This window comes from Chlorocebus sabaeus, chromosome 11, assembly GCF_047675955.1.
Source record: "Chlorocebus sabaeus isolate Y175 chromosome 11, mChlSab1.0.hap1, whole genome shotgun sequence".
NCBI classification, from domain to species: Eukaryota; Metazoa; Chordata; class Mammalia; order Primates; family Cercopithecidae; genus Chlorocebus; species Chlorocebus sabaeus.
Genome location: NC_132914.1, coordinates 1211751 through 1228335, shown reverse-complemented (window position 1 = coordinate 1228335; position 16585 = coordinate 1211751). Strand labels below are relative to the sequence as shown.

General features: G+C 41.5%; 2 protein-coding genes across 13 annotated transcripts in view; one reads left to right on the top strand and one right to left on the bottom strand.

Moving 5' to 3' along the window:
• LOC140712712 (uncharacterized) overlaps positions 1–16585 on the top strand; it is a 77262-nt gene that overhangs the window by 6492 nt on the left and 54185 nt on the right. The gene's annotated exons all lie outside the window — the stretch shown is intronic.
• Positions 1–16585, bottom strand: part of ERC1 (ELKS/RAB6-interacting/CAST family member 1) — a 547409-nt gene that overhangs the window by 522155 nt on the left and 8669 nt on the right. The window contains exons 1-2 of one of the 12 annotated variants that reach the window (XM_073020332.1): positions 11658–11912; positions 10446–10595 (exon numbers count right to left, since the gene is read on the bottom strand). The exons of 10 other annotated variants lie outside the window; for them this stretch is intronic. The gene's annotated coding sequence lies outside the window, so the exon portion shown is untranslated. Of the gene's footprint in view, positions 1–10425; positions 10596–11657; positions 11913–16585 lie in introns of those variants that run through there. One more of the 12 variants, XM_073020336.1, reaches the window with a different exon arrangement.

The window sequence follows — 16585 nt, the reverse complement described above, 5'->3', positions numbered from 1 at the left end:
CTTCTCTGTTCCATTTTCTTCTTATAGTGAGCATGTATTACTTTTACTTTTTTTTTTTTTGGCGTGGTGCGGTGGCTCAGGCCTGTAATACAGGCCTGTAATCCCAACAGCTTGAGAGGCCAAGATGGGTGGATCTCCTGAGCTCAGGAGTTCAAGACCAGCCTGGGCAACATGGTGAAACCCTGTCTCTACCAAAAATACCAAAATTAGCCAGGCATGATGGCACACGCCTATGATCTCAGCTACTCAGGAGGCTGAGTCATAAAAATTGCTTGAACTCCAGAGACAGAGGCTACGGTAAGCCAAGAACACATCACTGCATCCCGGCATGGACAAGAGAGTGAAACCCTACCTCAAACAAAAAAAAAAAAAAAAAACTTGTATTTTTTTTAAGTCTCATTATAAACTACAGGTTTAAATAAAGACCTCCACAACCATTCAGCACTAATTTACACAGTAATTAATGGGCTAGGCACGAACCCTGATTGCTAATACCTCTGTAATAGCAGGAGAGTTGAAAAAAAAAAAAAAATCACCAGGCACATGGCTTACGCCTATAATCCCAACAGTTTGGGAAGCCAAGGTGAAAGGATCACTTCAGATCAGCCTGGGCAACACGGCAAGACCTTGTCTCTACAAAAAATTTTTTTAATTAGCCAGGTGTGGTGGCGTACATCTTTAGCCCTAGTTACTTGGGAGGCTGTAGCAGCAAAACAACTTGAGCCCAAGAGTTTGAGGCTGTAGGAACCTATGATCACATCACTATACTCCAGCCTGGGTGACAAACGAGGACCAACAGGAAAGACAGAAAGACAGACAGAAAGGAAGAAAAGGAAGGAAAGGGAAGAAAAGGGAAAAGAAAAAAAAAAAGAGAGGAAGAGAGGGAGAGAGGGAGGGAGGGAGAGAGAGAGGGAGGGAGGAAGGAAAATAAAGGAAAGGAAAGGAAAGGAAAGGAAAGGAAAGGAAAGGAAAGGAAAGGAAAGGAAAGGAAAGGAAAGGAAAGGAGAGGAAAGGAAAGGAAAGGAGGGAGGGGAAAAAATATCTACAAGTCAATGAAGGCACAGATTTCTCTGCTTCTACACTCAACGTGTAACTAAAATGTATTAAGTTTGCTAACACTATGCATCTAGTTGTGTAACCTTAATCTGATTCTCCAATACTGACTAGACACTAAAACTATACAACAGTGTGGCTAAAGCAGCACTGTTTTAGGGCAAACCTATCTGAAAGGCCACCTCTGCTTGGAGCAGCAATTTGTAAAGGAGCAATCTTAACACCTGTCAGATACTATTCACCTTTTTTTAATGCAAGGGTAACTCAGTTTACAATCAAGTTAACCGCAGTTTTTAATACTTCTTATCAGTTGATCAAGTTAATTATAAGTTCTCTCAAAGTTCTCATCATGACAAATATTTTGTCAAGCTAGATACTTAGAAATAAACACAAGGTTGTTGGGCTGGGCGCGGTGGCTCATGCCTGTAATTCCAGCACTTTGGGAGGCCGAGGAGGGGGGATCACAAGGTCAGAAGATCAAGACCAACTCGGCTAACACAGTGAAACCCCATCTCTACTAAAAATACAAAAAATTAGCCAGGCGCGGTGGCGGGCACCTGTAGTCCCAGCTATTCAGGAGGCTGAGGCAGGAGAATGGCATTAACCCAGGAGGCGGAGCTTGCAGTGAGCCGAGATCACGCCACTGCACTCCAGCCTGAGCGAGAGTGAGACTCCGTCTCAAAAACAAAAACAAAAAAAAGAAACACAAGGTTGTTAACCATAGTGGTTCTCTAGGTATAACAGCAACCTGCGCCACTTAGTTGAAACAAGTCAAGTTCTAGGTTGTGTGTAGCCTTCTCCAACGACTGCAGTGCTCACCGATAACCTGATTTCATAAAATCCTAAAATATTAAATTGTTTGGACATAAAATTATGTTATCTTGCATTTTATACATCTCATACTACATTGTGATCAGCTCAACAAAAAGTTCAACAAATTCTACCAGAGTGATTAAGCTGAACAAAGTAAAACAGATGTACCTGTTCACAAACCTTTATTCAAATTCTACCAGAGTGATTAAGCTGAACAAAGTAAAACAGATGTACCTGTTCACAAACCTTTATTCACAAGTCTGAATAACAAAAATGTCTAAAAATCCAAAAATGTGTAACTAATATGGTAATAAAACCAGACCTGGACTGGGTCAGTAATCCCAAAGTGTTTGATGAAGAAATTAGGGACCATTCCCAAAACATGCTTGAAAAGTTAGGTTATATATAGTATATGCATATCACTTATCTAAAAATCTGAAAAAAAAATCTGAATTCTGGTCCAAAGGATCTTGGATGTAGACCTGAATTAATGGTTAAGATTAAATATCAGCTGGGAGCAATGGCTCACGCCTGTAATCCCAGCACTTTGGGAGGCCAAGGCAGGCAGATCACGAGGTCAAGAGATCGAGACCATCCTGGCTAACATGGTGAAAACCCGTCTCTACTAAAGATACAATTAGCTGGGCATGGTGGCACGTGCCTATAGTCCCAGCTACTCGGGAGGCTGAGGCAGGAGAATCGCTTGAACCCAGGAGGCGGAGGTTGCAGTGAGCCAAGATCACGCCACTGCACTCCAGCCTGGCAACAGAGCAAGACTCTTGTCTCAAAAAAAAAAAAAAAAAGATTAAATATCCACATCACTGCTGGTAATTACAGACATTTATAATCAGGAAGAGCGGCACAGGAATTTTAACTCTGTAACTGTTTATTTCTTAAGCTAGGTGGTAGGTACACAGATGTTAATTACCTAATTCTCTATATCTTTTTGCATGTCTGAAACATAAATTTAAAAGGGTTTAAGTGAAAAATTACAGGTACCCAGTAAGTATTTGTTTCTTTCCAAAAACAATAAAAGTATCTGAGAAGCAGCAAGTTTGAAAACGGTTCTGGTAAGGGTCTTAAAAACATATCTTTTGATCCAGTAATTCTATGAACAGGAAAATCCAATCTACTCAAATGATCCAAAATGTAGAGAAAAGTTTATAAAGATATACCAGCTTTATTAGTACTCATTTCATTGAGGAATGTTTAAGTGAAATATTTATGACTTAACATGAAGCCTACAAAAACCATTTACAAACCAATGTCTGCCATTTAAAAAACGTTTATAATACAATAATGAAAAAGGATATATATTTTTTTTTAAGAGTCTCACTCTGTCGCCCACACTGGAGTGCAGTGGCGTGATCTCCACTCATTGCAACCTCCGCCTCCTGAGTTCAAACAATTCTCATGCCTCAGCCTCCCAAGTAGCTGGGACTACAGGCATTCTCAACCATACCCAGTTAATTTTTGCATTTTTAGGAGAGACAGGGTTTCACCATGTTAGCCAGGCTAACCAGACAGGCTGGTCTCGAACTACTGACCTCAGGTGATCCACCCAACTTGGCTTCCCAAAGTGCTAGGATTACAGGCATGAGCCACTATGCCTGGCCTTCAAGAATATATTTTAATGTACAGTACACTCTCAATTTTGTAAATACAAGCAGAGTCAAAAGATGAGATGAAGCCTAGTTTTTTCCTAACAGTTGTCAAAATTTTCCAAACAGGTAAACACTACTTATTTAAAAAGGAAAATGTTGGCCAAACAAGGTGGCTCACACCTGTAATCCTAGAACTCTGGGAGGCCACGGGAGACAGATCGCTTGAGCCTAGGAGTTTGAGACCAACCTGGGCAATATGGAGAGACCCTGTCTCTACAAAAAAATTGTTTTAATTAGCCAGGCGTGGGGGTGTATGCCTGTAGTCCCAGCTACTTGGGAGCTGAGGTAGGAGGACAGCTTGGGCCCAAAAGGTCAAGGCTGCTGTGAACGTGAGAGGTGACGGCACCACTGCACTCCAGCCTGGGTGACGGAGTGAGACCCTGTCTCAAAAAACAAAAGAAAGGAAAAATGTTAAGAAGACCTAAACAGAAACAAAAGGGAAGTCACTGTAATTCCAGGGTGAACATTTCGTCCTTTTGTACCTAGTCTCAAAGTCATTTTCAACACAGCACTTGCAGCTGCTATCACCAAATGTACTTGGCACATATAAGATTTTTCATTATTTCCAATAATACAGATGTAAAATGCCTAATATTATTTCAGACCTGAGTGGGTATGCTGACACTACCACAAAAAAGGCAGTAAGATTTCCTAGTACACCGTATATATGATGCATGGGTAAGCATTACAAACACGTTTCTTGTCTTCTCCAAGAAACTGGTGGAATGGCACACTGCCAGAAGATGAGACTTAAGAAAAATACCGCAGAAAAAAATTTGCAGCCTGGCGCGGCGCCTCACGCCTGTAATCCCAGCACTTTGGGAGGCTGAGGCAGGTGGATCACGAGTTCAGGAGATCGAGACCACCCTGACTAACACGGTGAAACCCTGTCTCTACTAAAAAATACAAAAATTAGCCGGGCATGGTGGCGGCGCCTGTAGTCCCAGCTGCTCGGGAGGCTGAGACAGGAGAATGGCGTGAACCTGGGAGGAAGAGCTTGCAGTGAGCTGAGACCATGCCACTGCACTCCAGCCTGGGCGAGAGAGTGAGACTCTGTCTCCAAAAAAAGAAAAGAATTTGCAGAGCATTAAAATTCATATAGCCAGCCAGGCTCAGTGACTCACGTCTGGAATCCCAGCACTTTGGGAGGCCAAGGTGGACGGATCAGCTGAGGTCAGGAGTTCAAGACCAGCCAGGCCAACATGGTGAAAACCTGTCTCTACTAATAATAAAAAAAAAAAAAATTAGCCAAGTGTGCTGGTGCACACCTGTAATTCCAGCTACTCAGAATCACTTGAACCCGGGAGGTGGAGGTTGCAGTGAGACAAGATTGTGCCATTGCACTACAGCCTGGGCGACAAGAATGAAACTCTGTCTCGAAAAAAAAAAAAAAAAATCATATTTCTTTTCTTTTTTTTTTTTTTTTGAGAAAAAGTCCTCCTCTGTCGCCCAAGCAGGAACACAGTGGCATGATCTCAGCTCACTGCAACCTCTCCTCTTGGGTTCAAGCAATTCTCCTGCCTCAGCCTCCGGAATAGCAGGCATTACAGATACCCGCCACCACGCCCAGCTAATTTTTGTATTTTTAGTAGAGATGAGTTTTTACCATGTTGGCCAGGCTGGTCTCAAACTCCTGACCTGAAGTGATCCGCTCACTTTGGCCTCCCAAAGTGCTGGGATTACAGGCGTGAGCACGGCACCCAGCCAATATTTCCTTTCTCTTCGATCTGGAAAAGTCCATTTTCCTCTCCTCGGTTACCATGCCTCTCTGAATAAACCCTACCAAGGCAGTTTTTTAAATAGTAATTCTTTATATGTGCACTCACTACGGTAGAATTACAGACTCAAATTCTGCAGATTTAGCCTGGAGAAATCATACATTTAAAAGTATCCAAAGAGATTCAAGCAGAATTCAGGGGTCCCTGAAATAACTAAGAAAGGAGTTATACCATCATGCATTTTAAAGTTTCCAGAAGTACAAGAAATTTGTATTACAGAATTTACTGAAATGAAACTTTACAACAGAAATATCATATTACATTGCATATTTATAAAAATCAAACCTTTTATATCACCATATAAAGCATTTAACACAGTATCTAGTTTATAATGAACACTCATCAATATTAATATTTTAAGATGCACAGTTTTTCATATTTTAAAGTTTCTGAATTGGGATACAGCTTATAATTAACATGTATAACTAAATTATATTTCTTTTACCCTAAAAAGGATGAATTATTAAGTTGATGGTACAGCCCACCAAAAAGAAATGGCAACTTAAAAGTAAAAAAATACAGTGTTACATGCAGTAAAAATTTGTCACAATACTTCATTTAACCCCAACAGCAAATCCCTTTCAAGGAGAAAGATTTTATTAGACCCAGAAAGTTGCCCAAGATCACAGAGCTCTATCAAACTCTAAAGTCAGAATCTTGACCACTACAAGATAATGCATGTTCATCTACTATTATACTCTCACCAGGATGCTTTTATCGATTGTAAGTGGAGCACCAAGATTAAAATTGGTTTGTTCAAAGTCACAAACTTTTTTTTTAATCCCCATGTTCCTCACAGTTCTTCCCTTCTAACTTCTGTTTTGCTACCTCTTTCCTAAACTCCAGACCTGAATTTCCAACCATCCAGTGAGCAGTTATTCCAGAGCTGTGTTGTCCAACACGGTAGCCACTAGCCACATGCAGACGCTGAGTGCTGAGCGCTTGAAAGGTGGCTAGTGAGACTGAGGAACTGAATTTTTAACCTTATTTCATGGAATTGAAACTTAAATTTAAAAACCGACACTTAATTACATTACTGGAAAAGTTTTAAGCATGTTTGGAATAACCTGGGCATGTAAATCTACTTTTTCAACTGTAAATGTTATGATTTACAGATATAAATACGGATTAAATATTTCTGATAAAACTTAGCATTTCAATTAAGATAGACTATGAAAGTATACAATTCATTTCAAAGATCTACTATTAAAAACTAATGTAGCTCACACCTGTGATCCCAGCACTTTGGGAGGCTGAAGCAAGCGGATCACTCGAGCCCAGGAGTTTGAGACCAGCCTGGCCAACACAGCAAGACCCTGTCTCGAAAAAATTTTTAAAATTTACGTAAATAGATCAATAATTTTTAAATGTTTAAATGTGCTGTAAATCATATTTTGGACATACTGTGTTAAATAGGATAAAATCCAATTGTTTCTTTGTACCCTTTAATGTGGCTACTAAAAATTTTTTAATTATATATGTGGCTCCTATTTCTAATAAGCAGTGCTTTCTAGCAGCTACTGTTGTCCCCCACCACAACTAGCTCAGTGGATGACATCACCATCTCTCTAGCTCAGTGCTGTCCCAAAGAACCTTCTCTGATTACAGAAACGTCCTATTCTGATGACTGGGTGATGGTGGTTGACAGTAGTAGGATGGTATCTAGCAGAATCCCTGGCTAACAATATCCCACAACAGAATATTGTGGAACCAAAATTCTTAGGAGACTAGAGAAAACCACCTGTTATTCTGACTTTCCTCTGGGGGGAAAACAAAGTAGAAACCAAAAACTGCAGACCACTGCTGTCCCACTGAACTTTCTGTAACAGAAACGTTCTGTATCTGCACTGTCCCAACACAGAGGCCGCTAGTCCCACACCGCTGTTAAACACAGCCAGATATTATTTTCTGCTTGAATCTCTGCGGATACTCTTGAATTTATAACTTCATAATACTCTGGACTAAATCTGCACAATTTAAGAGTCTGCCATTCTATATTTGTGCAACTGAAGAACCAATTTTTAAATCTTATTTTATTTAAATTAGTTTAGACATACCTTAATGGCCATACGTGGCTAGCGGCTACTGTACCCAACAGCACTGTTCCTAGCCTAGGGGTTCCATCTGAAAGTCTGGGAGTCACCTTAGTCTTCTTCCTCCCCATCAACTGTCCTTTCCCCACAAAGTGTGTACACACACACACACACACACACACACAGAGAGAGACACAGAGGAAAAAATTACCCAGTGAGAGAGAGAGAGAGAGAATTACCGAGTCCTGTCAAACCTTTCAACTCTGTATGCTTCTCTGTTCCCACTGTCACCACTTCAGTGTTCAGGCTTCAGTGGGAACAAGTCCACAGCCTCCTAGTTGGCTTCCTCACTTAGCCTCCTCTTATCCATTTGTTGTAAATACAAATACACAACTGTTATTTCCTTTACTCAAAAGTCGTCTCCAGTCTTGCCATTGCCCCAAGGTAAAAGTCAGATTTCAACAGGGTTTACAAAGCCCTTCATGATCCAAACCCAATTTCCAGCCTCTTTCGCCACTCCCTTAAACCTTCTAGTTCTTGCACATATCATTAACACTTATCACACTCTACTATAACTGCCTGTCTACTATCTCCCTCCCTGGTCACCAGCATCCTGAGGGCGGAGACAGGGCCTCAAACATTGTACTGCCAAGATGGAACACAATACAGAGTCACACATATACACAGACTATACTATGTTACTACATATACACTATATATATACTATATATACACATATATACATTATATATACTATACACACACATACATTATATATACTATATACACATACATTATATATTATGTATACATTATATATGCTATGTATTCACACACATATATACATTATATATACACACATATATACTGTATATTAGATTTTCCATAATTTTTGAATGAGGAACAAAAAAAGAAAAAAGGAAATACATGTGTACTTTTGAACAACTACAAAAATGAAAAATTTATATAAAGCAGATATTTTTTGCTATACTATTTAGAAGAATTGTATCCTAGGGCTTTCGGAGGCCAAGGCAGAAGATCGCCTGAGGCCAAAGAGTTCAAGACCAGCCTGGACTGCAAGACTCTGTCTCTATTAAAAGAAGAAAAGGCCAGATACAGTGATACAAGCCTGTAATACCAGCACTTTGGAAGGCCAAGGCGGGGGGATCACTTGAGCCCAGGGTTTTGAGACCAACTTGGGCAACATGGCAAAACCCTGTCTCTTAAATAAAACAAAACAAAAAAAATTACAAAAATGAGCTGGGCATGGTGGTACAACCCTATAGTCCCAGCTATGCAGAAGGTGAGGTGGGTAGATCGCTTAAGAGTGGAAGGTCAAGACTACAGTGAGCTGAAATTGCGCCTAAGTGACAGAGTAACACCCTGTCTCAAAAAACGGAAAAATTGCCAGGCATGCTGGTGCGTGCCTACAGTCCCAGCTACTTGGAAGGTTGCGGTAGAAGGATCGCTTAAGCCTAAGAATTCGAGGCTACAATGAGCTCCATCCTGAGCGAGAAAAATCTGTCCCAAAAAATAGTAATAATACTGGCCAGGCGCGGTGGCTCATGCCTGTAATCCCAGCACTTTGGGAGGCCAAGGTGGGTGAATCACGAGGTCAGGAGTTCAAGACCGGCCTGGCCAAGATGGTGAAACCCCGTCTCTACTAAAAATACAAAAATAAGCCGGGCATGGTGGCGGGAGCCTGTAATCCCAGCTACTCGGAAGGCTGAGGCAGAGAATTGCTTGAACCCGGGAGGCGGAGGTTGCAGTGAGCCGAGATTGCACCACTGCACTCCAGTCTGGGCGACAGAGCCAGACTCTGCTTCAAAAAAAAAAAAAAAAAAAAAAAAAGGTAATAAGAATTTTAATATAAATTGTTAAGAATCTCAAAAAAAAAAGTAATAACAACAATTACTATAATATAAACTGTTTAGAATCAAAACCTAATTCTGAACTTTGGAAGGAAATCCTGATTGGTGATTTAAAATATGTATGTATATGTATATACTTGCTGTACAGAAATATAATATCATTATACTTTACCTGCATTTGTCAAGTTCAAACTTAACAAATAATTTATGCCCATTTTCTTTTTTTTTTTTTTTTTGAGACGGAGTCTGGCACTGTCGCCCGGGCTGGAGTGCAGTGGCCGGATCTCAGCTCACTGCAAGCTCCGCCTCCCCGGTTTACGCCATTCTCCTGCCTCAGCCTCCGGAGTAGCTGGGACTACAGGTGCCTACCACCTCGCCCGGCTAGATTTTTGTACTTTTTAGTCGAGATGGGGTTTCACCGTGTTAGCCAGGATGGTCTCGATCTCCTGACCTCGTGATCCGCCCGTCTCGGCCTCCCAAAGTGCTGGGATTACAGGCTTGAGCCACCGCGCCCGGCCTATGCCCATTTTCAATTAATTTATTTTAAAAGTAACAGGAAACCCGGTAAGAACCACTGCTCTACAAAAACTATCAGTCCCAAAGCATAAGAAGAAATGATCGCGTTATTCAGAACAGAACCAGAAACTTGGCAATGCTATAAAATTGACTACAGTAACCACCAGAAAAATCACATGAAATCGCCAATCATTATCCACCCTCGGTAACTTTTTCTGTTTAATAACTTTATATCTAAATGCAAGGGATAATAACATCAAGCAAAGGTACAGCCTAAATTTCATATAAAAGTTCAGAAAAGAGGCCAGGTATGGTGGCTCATGCTTGTAATCCCAACACTTTGGGAGGCCAAGGTGGGTAGATCACTTAAGCTCAGGAGTTTGAGACCAGCCTGGGCAACACGGCAAAATCCCATCTCTACAAAAAATACAAAACATTAGCTGGGTGTGGTGGTGCACTCCGTAGTCCCAGCTACTCAGGAGGCTGATGCAAGAGGATCGCTTGAGCCTGGGAGGTCGAGGCTGTAGTAAGCCATGATAGCACCGCTGCACTCCAGCCTGGGCGACAGAGTGAGACTCCAGGTGAAAATACATAAATAAAGATTTCTTTAAAAACGTTTTAAGTTTAGAAAAGGGATGGAAACCAATTTTAAGTACTCAAAATGACTTGCCTTTAATGAAAGTAAAGTGAATACTACCATGAAGGAAGAAAAGTCACCTGCGTGGCACCTGAAGATGTAAAACAAAGCTGCTTCTCACTTCAGAAGAAACCCCTAGGAGTCTCTCGGACCATTAATTACAACTTCTTAAAGATGAATCAGAAGTTAAATACGGTCTTTCTTCCTTGAAAAGTTCAGCAACCTGAATTCTATAAGAACAATGAGGAAAAAAATAAAAATTTATACACACACACACACAGAAAAAGGTAGGCAGCCAGAGAGAAGAAAGTCATCAACAGTAATTTTTTTTCAAGTAAGTAAAATCTTTCAAAGGAAAAAAATGCTTAGAAATTTGTTAACCAGCCAAGCACGGTGGCTCACGTCTGTAATCCCAGCACTTTGGGAGGCCAAGGCAGGTGGATCACAAGGCCAGGAGTTCAAGACCAGCCTGGTCAACATGGTGAAACCCCATCCTACTAAAAACACAAAAATCAGCTGGGCATGGTGACAGGCACCTGCAATCCCAGCTACTTGGGAGGCTGAGGCAGGAGAATCGTTTGAACCCAGAGCCAAGATCACGCCACTGCACTCTAGCCTGGATGACAGGGCAAGACTCCATAGAAAGGAAAGAAGGAAAGAAAGAAAGAAAGGAAAGAAAGGAAAGAAAGGAAAGGGAGGAAAGAGAGAAGAGGAGAGGAAGGAAATTTGTTAACCAGTAGAAATGAATTTTTAAATCCATGTAATTGGCCATAATAATGGGTTGAAAGCGGGGAAAAGCATCCAATCTCAATAGACGTGAAACACATTGGACAGATTTTAACATTTACTAATGAATAAAAATCTAGGTATACAGGAGGAAACTTTCTCAATCTAATAAAGGATATGTGCAAAAGCAACTGTAACAAACATCTGTAGGGAAACAGTTCCACCACAGTGTTCTGGTGACCTGCAGCTTATCTGAGTCTGGGAGGAATGTCCTGTGATCCTCCCAGGACAGCAGACGGTGGAAGGCCGATACAGAGCAGCTCCCAGGTCCCCTCTTCCCTGCCTTCCTTAGAACCTGTCATGAGACAGTTTCTCATGGCATCCTGGGTTCTGACAAGGCATAGAACCTTCAGCCCTGCCTAACTTAGAACAGAGCTGTAGAATACAAAACCCCTTAGCAGCAGCCCAGAATAGGCTCCTCATTAACAGAGTACCCACAGCCCACACTGCAGGCGTCAGCCCCTCTTGCTGCGGTGTGTGGGACAAAGATCACAGGGAGCAGGCACCTTTGGCTTCTTCTTCCTTCTGCTCACGATGTAACAGAGAAACTGTCCGAGTCTGAAGAGGCTCGCTCTATCTCTGCCAGTCAAATCAGACCAGCAAGGTCTTAGCCTTGCCTTGTCTTGTGGAAGTGTGCTTGACAACATCATACCTAACAACGAAAAGTTGAACGATTTCCCGTCGAGATGTGAAAAACCAATGACATCTCCTATCTCTATTCAACAACATGCCAGAAATCCTAGCCAGTGAAGAAAAGAAAAAGGTGTAAGAATTGCGAAGAAAAACAGAAAACAGTCATTGTTCACAAATGATATGGTTATATAAGTTGGAAAGCCAAAAGAATCTACAGATAAAATTATTATAAAGTTTGATCAGCAAAATACAGAGTCAGTACTCAAAATTCAGTTTTATTTCAACATACCAACAAAAAAGCAAAATAACATTGATCTTAGAATTCTATTTATGATACCATCAGATACTTAGGACTAAATTTAACAAAAGATGTGTAATACTGCACAGAAAACTATAAAACATTACTGAGAGATATGAAACACAACACAAATAACAGGGATATCATATTCAATCAGTCAAAGATTCCACATTACAAAAAAGTAATTCTACCCAAATTAATCTACAAATCCAATTAAATTGTAATCAGGGTCCTAACATATTTTTCTTTTTTTTTTTTTTTTTTTGTATTTCTCATAGAGATAGGGTTTCACTATGTTGCCCAGGCTGGTCTTGAACTCCTGGACTCAAGCAATCCACCGTCCTTAGCATCTCAAAGTGTTGGGATTACAGGCATGAGCCACAATCCTGGCCTCCTTAAGAAGTCTTAAATGGCAAGCCACAGAGTGAGGTGGAAGTATTTGCAACACAAATAACCAAAGAAGGGATCATATCCAAAATATATAAGGAACTCCTATAATAAGAAAAAAAAAAAGATAAACAAAATTGGGCAAGACATTTGAATATGCATTTCACAAAAGGTTTCCTAAGTAACCAACATAAAATTATTCAACCTCATTAGTAATAAGTGAAAATGCAGATTAAAACCAAGAGATACTACTATAAACCCACCAGAATGGTTGAAGTTAATATTGACAATACTAAGTATTGGCAAAGATATGGAACAAAATGAACTCTCAAACACTCTTTGGGTCATGTAATTTTGTACAACCACAGAGGAGGAATACAGTTTGGCAATTATCTAAAATTGTGCATATGCATATCCTACGACCCAGGACTTTCACTGCTGGCTAAATACACAAAAGAATTACATACACATAGGCACTAAAAGACTGGCACAAAGCAAGGTGCAGTGGCTGACACCTGTAGTCCCAGCACTTTGGGAGGCCAAGGCAGGCAGCTCACTTGAGCTCAGGAGTTCCAAGACCAGCCTGAGCAACAGGATAAAACTCCACCTCTACAAAAAAGTACCAAAAAAAAAAAAAAAAAAAAAATAGCCAGGCATGGTGGTATGCACCTGTAGTCCCAATTACTTGGGAGGACGAGGTAGGAGGATCACTTGAGCCCAGAAGGTCAAGGCTGCAGTGAGCCATGATCACAACACTGCACTCCGGTCTGGGTGACAGAGCGAAACTGTCTCAAAAAAAAAAAAAAAAGCCGGGCACGGGGGCTCACATCTGCAATCCCAGCACTTTGAGAGGCTGAGGCAGGTGGATCATTTGAAGCCAGGAGTTCGAGACCAGTCTGGTCAACATGGCAAAACCCTATCCCTACTAAAAATACAAAAAACAGCTGGGTGTGGTGGTGGGCGCCTGTAATCCCAGCTACTCAGGAGGCTGAGGCAGGAGAATCGCCTAAACCCAGGAGACGGCAGTTACAGTAAGCAGAGATCACACCACTGCACTCCAGCCTGGGCAACAGAGTGAGACTCTGTCTCAGGAAAAAAAAAAAAAGACTTTACAAGAATAGTCATAGTGGCATAATCCATAATAGCCCAAAACTAGAAACAACCTAAACATCCATCAATAATATAATAAACTGTAGTATATTTATACAACAGAATACTATTTAGCAATGAAAATGAACAGCTGAAAACAAATCTAAATCTTACAAACAAAATGTTGAGTCGACGCCAGACATGAATACATACAATATGATTCCATGCACATGAAGATGCAAAACAGTCAAAACTATGCCGAAACTAAAAAGGTCTACACACACACACAAAAGCAAGAAGGTAATTCCCCTACAATCAAGACAGAGATTACCTTTATGAGACAAGGACTGGGCTGTGACTGGGAAGCTTCAAGGAAAGCTTGAGGAATGCCAGTGAGGTCCTAATGCTGCACCCACATCATGGTTACACAAGTGTCTGATTCATACATTGTAAAGCTTTCCTTTTGTTTTACATACTTTTCTACATATGTGTTACATTCAAGAAGGGCTTCAAGGCCAGGAGCAGTAGTTCATGCCTGTAATCCCAGCCTTCTGGGAGGCCAAGACAGGAGGATCATTTGAAGCTATGAATTCGATACCAGCCTGGGCAAAAAAAAAAAAACCCAATCTCTACAAAAAACAATTTTTAAAATTATCCAGGCAAGTTGGCAAGCACCAGTCATCCTAGCTACTGAGGAGGCTGAGGCAGGAGGATCACTTGAGCCCAAGAGTTGGAGGATGCAGTGAGCTTTGATCTCACCACTGCATCCAGCCTGGGCAACAGAGTGAGACCCTCTCTCTAAAAAACAAATTAAAAATAGGCTGGGCACGGTGGCTCACGCCTGTAATCCCAGCACTTTGCAAGGCTGAGGCGAGCAGATCACCTGAGGTCAGGAGTTTGAGACCAGCCTCGCCAACATGGTGAAACTCCATCTCTACTAAAAACAAAAATTAGCCAGGTGTGGTTGCCTATGCCTGTAATCCCAGTTACTTGGGAGGCTGAGGCAGGAGAATCGCTTGAACCTGGGAGGCGAAGGTTGCCATGAGACATGAGATCATGCCACTGCACTCCAGTCTGGGCAAAACTCCATCTCAAAAAAAAAAAAAAGTTAATTAATTAAAAATAAATACATAAATAATGGCTTCAAGAAATAATTCCTTCAAAAGATAAGTTATATTCCTACAGTAAAATTATGTTTAAGGTCTGACTTTTATTTCTTGAGAAACTTTTACAATTTCAGAGATACTTAATTTTTTTTTTTTTTTTGAGATGGAATCTCGCTCTGTCACCAGGCTGAGGGCAACGGCGTGATCTCGGCTCACTGTAACCTCCACGTCCCAGGTTCAAGAGATTCTCCTGCCTCAGCCTCCCAAATAGCTGGGACTACAGGCGTGCACCACCACGCCCAGCTAATTTTTGTATTTTTAGTAGAGACAGGGTTTCACCATGTTGGCCAGGATGGCAGACACTTAATTTAAGGTCACACAAATTTTCGTCCCATTGAGTTTTTTTTTTTTTGAGAAGGGGTCTCGCTCTGTCACCCAGGCTGGAGCGCAGTGGTACAATCCCGGTTCACCGCAACCTCCACCTCCAGGGTTCAAGCAATTCTTGTGCCTCAGCCTCCAGAGTACCTGGGATTACAGGCATGCACCACCACACCCAGCTAGTTTTTCTTATTTTTTAGTAGAGATGGGTTTTCGCCATGTTGGTCAGGCTGGTCTTGAACTCCTGGCCTCAAGTGATCCACCCACCTCAGTCTGCCAAAGTGCTGGGATTACAGGCATGAGCCACTGCGCCTGGCCTGATTACCTTACTTCCATGCAAAAGGGCTTCCAAAGATAAATGCATAACAATGAAAAAAAAAATAAAAATAATATATACAAAAAGGCTGTCACATAAAAATTATCTATTCATCACTTAGCACACCATAATAAAGAAAGTTAAAAGGAATACAGGTGTTTAGGTTCATTCTTTGGTGAACAACTAAAAATGACTGTTCAAGAGTTGCCACCTTTCTGAAGCACAGCCCTGATCATGCGTCTCCTACTCAAAAATCTTCAATAGCTACACACGCAGTATCTCAAGATTGGAAGGAACCTTAAAAATCACCTAGTGGACCGGGCACGGTGGCTCGCACCTGGAATCCTAGCACTCACTCTGGGAGGCCAAGACGGGCAGATCACCTGAGGTCGGGAGTTCGAGACCAGCCTGACCAACATGGAGAAATCCCATCTCTACTAAAAATACAAACTTAGCTGGGCATGGTAGCGCATGCCTGTAATCCCATCTACTCGGGAGGCTGAGGCAGGAGAATCGCTTGAACCCAGGAGGCAAAGGTTGCAGTGAGCCGAGATCACACCACTGTACTCCAGCCTGGGCAACAAGAGCGAAACTCCATCTCAAAAAAAAAAAAATCACCTAGCACCAGGTTCAATGCCTGCAACCTAGAAGAGGACGCACTACCTCATAAAAACATTCACACCATCACTGAACTGCCATGGCTTTAAAAAAATAAAAAGGAATAGTAAAAAGGAAGGTGGAAGAGAGGGAGAAATCAAGAACACCACATACATTTCCACTTAAGCACCCAGTAGTGTCATTTAACAAATTAAGAAACCCCAGAGGAAGTGCAGCAATCATACATTCTGTTCTGGATGTGCTCAGTTTAAGGGGCATCCAAATGGAAACATTCAGTGGCAATTAGATATAGTGGTCCTCAGACTCAGGAGAGAGGTAAAAACTGAAGACACAAAAATGAATACTCAGCATATAGATGAAAAACGAAACAGAAAGTGATGAGAAAGCCCAAAGAAATTCAAACATTTGATAAATGAGCATAGAACGACTCAAAAGGTGACTGAGAGGCCAGGCACAGTGGCTCACGCCTGTAATCCCAACACTTTGGGAGGCCGAGGCGGACAGATCGCCTGAAGCCAGGAGTTCCAGATCAGCCTGGCCAACACGGTGAAACCCCATCTTCACTAAAAATACAAAAATTAGCTGGGCGTGGTGATGCACACCTGTAAT